Genomic DNA, 6,563 nt, shown 5'->3' with positions numbered 1-6,563 from the left:
CCAAGGGGGTTTGGATCTGTATTCACCAGGAGTTGGTGAAAGGAGGGTGGGAGGAAGGAGGGGGGATGGTTAATTTCTCCTTGTTTTAAGATCCAAGGGGGTTTGGATCTGTGTTCACCAGGGAATTGGTGAAAGGTTTCTCAAGGCTTCCCAGGGAGGGAGTTCTTGTGATGGTGGCAGCGGACCAAAGCTAAGCTGGTAGATAAGCTTAGAAGTTTTTATGCAGGCCCCTACATTTGTACCCTAAGGTTCAAAGTGGGGATACAGCCTTGACACCCCCTCTATCAAATGGCAATAATTCTTACTCCACCTCTGCAAAGCCACTGAGACCTATGCTGAAAAGTGCTCTAAGTGCTGTAATCTGTCCTTTAAATCGGCTTCTGTACCCAATGACTGGAAGTTAGCTAATGTAACGCCAATATTTAAAAAGGGCTCTAGAGGTGATCCCGGCAATTACAGACCGGTAAGTCTAACGTCTGTACCGGGCAAATTAGTCGAAACAATAGTTAAGAATAAAATTGTCAGACACATAGAAAAACATAAACTGTTGAGCAATAGTCAACATGGTTTCTGTAAAGGGAAATCGTGTCTTACTAATCTATTAGAATTCTTTGAAGGGGTCAACAAACATGTGGACAAGGGGGATCCAGTGGACATAGTGTACTTAGATTTCCAGAAAGCCTTTGACAAGGTCCCTCACCAAAGGCTCTTATGTAAATTAAGCTGCCATGGGATAAAAGGGAAGGTCCTTTCATGGATTGAGAACTGGTTAAAAGACAGGGAACAAAGGGTAGGAATTAATGGTAAATTCTCAGAATGGAGAGGGGTAACTAGTGGTGTTCCCCAAGGGTCAGTCCTCGGACCGATCCTATTCAACTTATTCATAAATGATCTGGAGAAAGTGGTAAACAGTGAGGTGGCAAAGTTTGCAGATGATACTAAACTGCTAAAGTTAGTTAAGTCCAAAGCAGACTGTGAAGAACTTCAAAAAGATCTCACAAAACTAAGTGATTGGGCAACAAAATAGCAAATGAAATTTAATGTGGATAAATGTAAAGTAATGCACATTGGAAAAAATAACCCCAACTATACATACAATATGATGGGGGCTAATTTAGCTACAACAAGTCAGGAAAAAGATCTTGGAGTCATCGTGGATAGTTCTCTGAAAATGTCCACGCAGTGTGCAGAGGCGGTTAAAAAAGGAAACAGGATGTTAGGAATCATTAAAAAGGGGATAGAGAATAAGACTGAGAATATATTATTGCCCTTATATAAATCGATGGTACGCCCTCATCTCGAATACTGCGTACAGATGTGGTCTCCTCGACTCAAAAAAGATATACTGGCACTAGAAAAGGTTCAGAAAAGGGCAACTAAAATGATTAAGGGTTTGGAACGGGTCCCATATGAGGAGAGATTAAAGAGGCTAGGACTCTTCAGCTTGGAAAAGAGGAGAGTAAGGGGGGATATGATAGAGGTATATAAAATCATGAGTGATGTGGAGAAAGTGGATAAGGAAAAGTTATTTACTTATTCCCGTAATACAAGAACTAGGGGTCATCAAATGAAATTAATAGGCAGCAGGTTTAAAACAAATAAAAGGAAGTTCTTCTTCACACAGCGCACAGTCAACTTGTGGAACTCCTTACCTGAGAAGGTTGTGAAGGCTAGGACTATAACAGCGTTTAAAAGAGAACTGGATAAATTCATGGTGGTTAAGTCCATTAATGGCTATTAGCCAGGACGGGTAAGGAATGCTGTCCCTAGCCTCTGTCTGTCAGAGGGTGGAGATGGATGGCAGGAGAGAGATCACTTGATCATTGCCTGTTAGGTTCACTCCCTCTGGGGCACCTGGCATTGGCCACTGTCGGTAGACAGGATACTGGGCTAGATGGACCTTTGGTCTGACCCGGTACGGCCGTTCTTATGTTCTTATGTTCTCCATGCTACATACCTATAGTCTGGGAGTCCACACTTTTCTGATCGCTCAGAAGCTGATGATGATTGGCTGGAGTGAAAACTGTCCTAATAGTCAGCAGTTAAAGCAGTCACCTGTCTTAGCAGCCAGGTACATTTCTGTTCTGTGGGAATTGTTATCCCTATTACAACACTGTGTTATGTGACCACCTGGAAACCTCATGCCCAGGTGTATAAATACACTGAGATCAACCTGCTGTATAGGCTGGTGACCAGACAGACATGAGCCAGCTTGAAGCACCACTCAGGAAATGGAAACAGGCAAGGCAGCGAAAAGGAATTGCAGTACTAAGCCTGGATATGGACAGGAAATGGAGCCGAGCTGTGACTGTTTCAGACAGTTCTGGATTCAGCCCTGGGAGTTTCCATGTGGTTGTGTAGTTTAATCTGAATGAAAGTGAATCAGCCCTGCTGGATGGAGGAGGTTCCCCACCCCCAGTGCAAATAACAGCCAGACAACGGGCATGCTCTGAAGTGTCCCTTACTGACAGGCTCCCCTCTAGAGTGCTGTGCCCATGGTACAAATCATCAGATCCCTTAGTCTGTAGGAAGAAATGGGGTCAGATCCCCTGAGAGTACATTCAGATATACTTAGCAAGGGGGCTCCCTGGGGAGGAGGGTGGGGCTGGCTGGCCAGGCTCAGGGGCCATCTGAGCTTCCATCACACCTTGCCCCTGGAGCATGAGGAATATTTAAGTGCGGATGCAGAGTCTGATACTTCTGGAATTTACATGCTGAATGGCCAGAACAAAAGGGGGGAGGGATAGCTCAGTGGTTTGAGCATTGGCCTGCTAAACCCAGGGTTGTGAGTTCAATCCTTGAGAGGGCCACTTAGGGATCTAGGGGCAAAATCAGTACTTGGTCCTGCTACTGAGGGCAGGGGCCTGGACTCCAGGACTTTTCAAGGTCCCTTCCAGTTCTAGGAGATAGGATATCTCCAAAAAAATGATCTAGTGACAAACTGCCCGGGCTGCCTCAGGGGATGGGTCTGCATGCAATGCTCTGACACCTGTTATTTATTATGCCCTTGTTTCCCATCCTGTACTGGGTGGGTCTTGTCTATTAAGATTATACGCTTTCCGGGCCATAGGTCTTTGCAGATTATCTAGCAAAGCAAGGCTCTGATCTACACTAAGGTGCTTTAATACACAAACAATAAATAATCATTGAGGGCCCAGCTCAGGATAATGCTGCTTGGTGTTTTAAACAAGAAGCTGTTGCTGGGTTACACAAGCTCAGCAAAGTGTCTGACAAAGCCAGTGCACATTCAAGGGACAGCCACTCCCTGTGCCCTTCAACGCACAAAAACTAGGCCTGGACCAAGGCTATTGGATTTTTCTGGTTTGATCAGGTGTGACACACACAGAGTAACAGCAGTTCAGTCCACCCCCCTCCTGGCTAGGCTGTGCCTGGGAACAACCCTGGCAAAGGGAGTGACGCATTTCAGTTAACCTGGGATGCAGCAGTCACCTTTAACTGACCTAGCTCCATCCCTGCACACACATCCTGCCTAGGGCTGCCAGTTCAATCCTGGAGGGCTGGCAACCCTGTGACACTGCTTAGTGATGTGTGCAAACCTGCAGCAGCCCAAACCTGCCTCCAAGCCAGCAATGCTGGGGGAGGGCCCTGCAGGCTTCTCAGAGGTACTTCTCATTTTAAAAATCACCCGAGCACTCCCTTTGTATTTACTGCTAACCTCAGTAGACGCTTGACCCAGAAACCCATTTCATTACTGAATGCCCCCCACCCCCGGTTTTGTTATTGTAGGGTTGTTCGTGAGGGCTGGGCTAGACACACTGGTTTGCTATTGGAGGCCTACTTGTGACCCCTAGCTTTAGGGCACTTGTTTGGGTTTCATAGGGCAGCCCACCAGCCACAGGCTACCCCTACTCTGGCTTGTTATTGTGGGGTGACTTGCGAGTGCTGAGCTGGAAACATGGGTTTGTTATTGTACGGTTGCTTGGGGCAGCTGCTCTACAATTGAAATCATCATTGGAAAACAAAGGCCTGTAGGGAAAGTTACTGCTTCTCCTTAGCCTACCGGCAAGGATCCCCACAGGATGGGGTGGGGCCTGCTTTCAGGGGGCTGGCCCTACATGAGGTTACATCGGGCCTGAGGTACAATTACACCCCCAGAGCGCTGCCAGCCCTTCTGCTCCAAACCAGGGGGAGCTGCTCCCTCCCTCAGCCAGAGCCCCCAGCCTGCCCTGTGGCCCCAGCGCTGTAACCCTCTTCCCCCCACCCCTGCCTGGGGGCACGGAGAGGGGACCGGTGTCACCCCCTCCCAGCCAGGCCCCGCGCCTGAACCAAGCCCGGAGACCTCACCCGCAGGAGCCGTGCTGAGGAGACAGTCCTGCTGCGTGGCTGGGGTCACCACTAGGGGGCTCTCCACCCAGGCCTGGCCCTGCCCTGAGTGCTCCCTGCCAACCCGGTACCAGGGCCCAGACCAGGCCCCTCCACCCGACAGCATCAATCCAGGCAGAGCCTCTCCAGAACAGGCTTCCCAGAGCTCAGCACCAGCAGCGTCGCTGCCACCCTCACAGAGAACAGCGAGCACCCCATGCCTGATGCCTGTCCTCCAGCTCAAAATGGTCCTCCATGCTTTCCAAACAGTCCCTTGACTTTTCTCCCGCTGCTCCTCCCTGATGCCCTCAGCTCTCTAACCCCCGTCCTCCTCCTCTATGTCCCTTCATGCAGAATAAGCCACGCAGTGCGAGAGCCTTTGCCACCGCGATTCCTGCCATCTACAGCAGCCTCCCTCTATCTCTCTGCATCATCCTCTCCCACATCTCATCAGTCACACCCACTAAAGCTAGTCAGAAAAGGGGGGAACACACATTTTTAAAAAATGTACAAATTAATTCACCTATTTTTCTTCAGCAGGGTTCAAAATAGGTCAATTTTTTAAAAGTGTTTTGCTAATTTTTTAGTTTAGGGAAAAATTATATTAAAAAATTTACAAAAAAATAGGGAGGGGGGGAGGGAGAAAAGAAGGAAAACCAAGAAATAAAACTCAACCACCAACAAATTTAGATAGAAAAGTCAAAAACAGACAATTTTCTGAAGAAAAAAAAAAAGGTTTATTTAAAAAACAAGGCTGTTTTTCTATGAAAAAATCACTTCATTCAAAAAATGTCCTTTAGTTGTAGACAGTATCAACCAGCCATTGCCTTCTTACATCTCTCATTGTGTTACACTGCTGCAGTTTAATGGTGGAAGGTTTTGGGGGACATGGTTTGTATGACAGACATTGCTCAGAATACAATGGTGGTGGTTTGAGCAGACTGGTGTGAGGATACTGAGATGTGCTGAAGCAGGCTGGGGCATGGGTCTTTTCAATTGAAACTACAATCCCAATTACAGGAGTTTGGTGGCTCTGTGTAGCTTGTACAAAATACACCCAAGTTGGTGTGGTCTGCTCAAGACAGGCCCCAGGCTGGCACAAGAAGAAGGCTACCAAGCAGCAGAGAGTGGTCTGGAAAGCATTACTATCTCTCTGTTGATATACTGTCCTTACTTTAAGCAGACAGAAGACACAAAACTAGGAGCCTGCCTTCACCCCATATTGCTGTCCAGGCTGTTTGGATCCCGGCTTTTGGTTCAACACTTTATAAAAACAGGGGCCATCTGCAAAATACAGTTTTAACACCCCCCCCCCCCCCCCCAACTGCCAGGTGACAGGTACTAAAGTTTATGAGCAGGACCTAGCTCAGGTTGGAAGTAGAGTCCAATCTTGCATGCTCCAGCCAGCCACACCCTTATCATTCCCTTATGATCTACAAGTTTAAATTCAGAGGGCTGGGCCATTGCCTAGAGGTAGAAATTAATCGATATTCTTAACTGTGCAAAATAATTTCCAATAGCAGGAAGTTCACAGTCAGAGGGTGGAGTACAGCGATGCAGAGCTTTTTACCCATTCAGACCCTGTGCAGGCTGGTGCACATCAGACATCCTCCATTGCCGTCTGGCAGGCATTTGGTTAGGTTGCCTGCCTCTCACTGCATGGAGCCACATGACAAAGAAAAGGGGCTCAGACCAGCAGCTGCCTTGTATACCAGGCCCATATTGATTTCAATGGCAATTACTCAGAGCAGCAGCAGGGCTAGATCCAAAGCTAGTAGATCAGGACTCTGTAGCCTGTATCCAAAGTGGTACAAGTATTGGGATGAAGTCTCCACAGCAGCCCTCTCTTGGTTCTGGGTCAATCCGCCACTGTGTCCACAGGACTCTCTCCAACTCCCATATTTATAACCTTTTCCCTTGGCTCATCTCTCAGAGGGTGAACATGTGGAACCTGCAAGACTGCCTACACTTAATGGAAAGAGCATGTCCAGTAACTCCAACACCCCTTGGTCAGATCTCTCTGGGTCCTTTTAGCTAAGCTGCCCCCCTATCCGGCTGGCTAGCTGGCTGCAGCTAGAGAGGCAGTGTAGCCCAGTAGATTGAACACTGGAATAAGACTCAGGAAACCTGGGTTCTATGCCCAGCACTACCCCTGGCAGGCTGACCTCGCCTCCCTGTGCCTCAGCTTCTCCAGCTGTAAAAAGGGGATGCTATGGACCTCTTTGAAAGTGCTGGAGAGC

Source organism: Terrapene carolina, unplaced genomic scaffold (genome assembly GCF_002925995.2).
Source record: "Terrapene carolina triunguis isolate 2854851 unplaced genomic scaffold, T_m_triunguis-2.0 Scaffold782, whole genome shotgun sequence".
Classification (NCBI taxonomy): domain Eukaryota; kingdom Metazoa; phylum Chordata; order Testudines; family Emydidae; genus Terrapene; species Terrapene triunguis.
The sequence above is the reverse complement of the archived record's forward strand: the minus strand, read 5'-3'. Positions refer to the sequence as shown.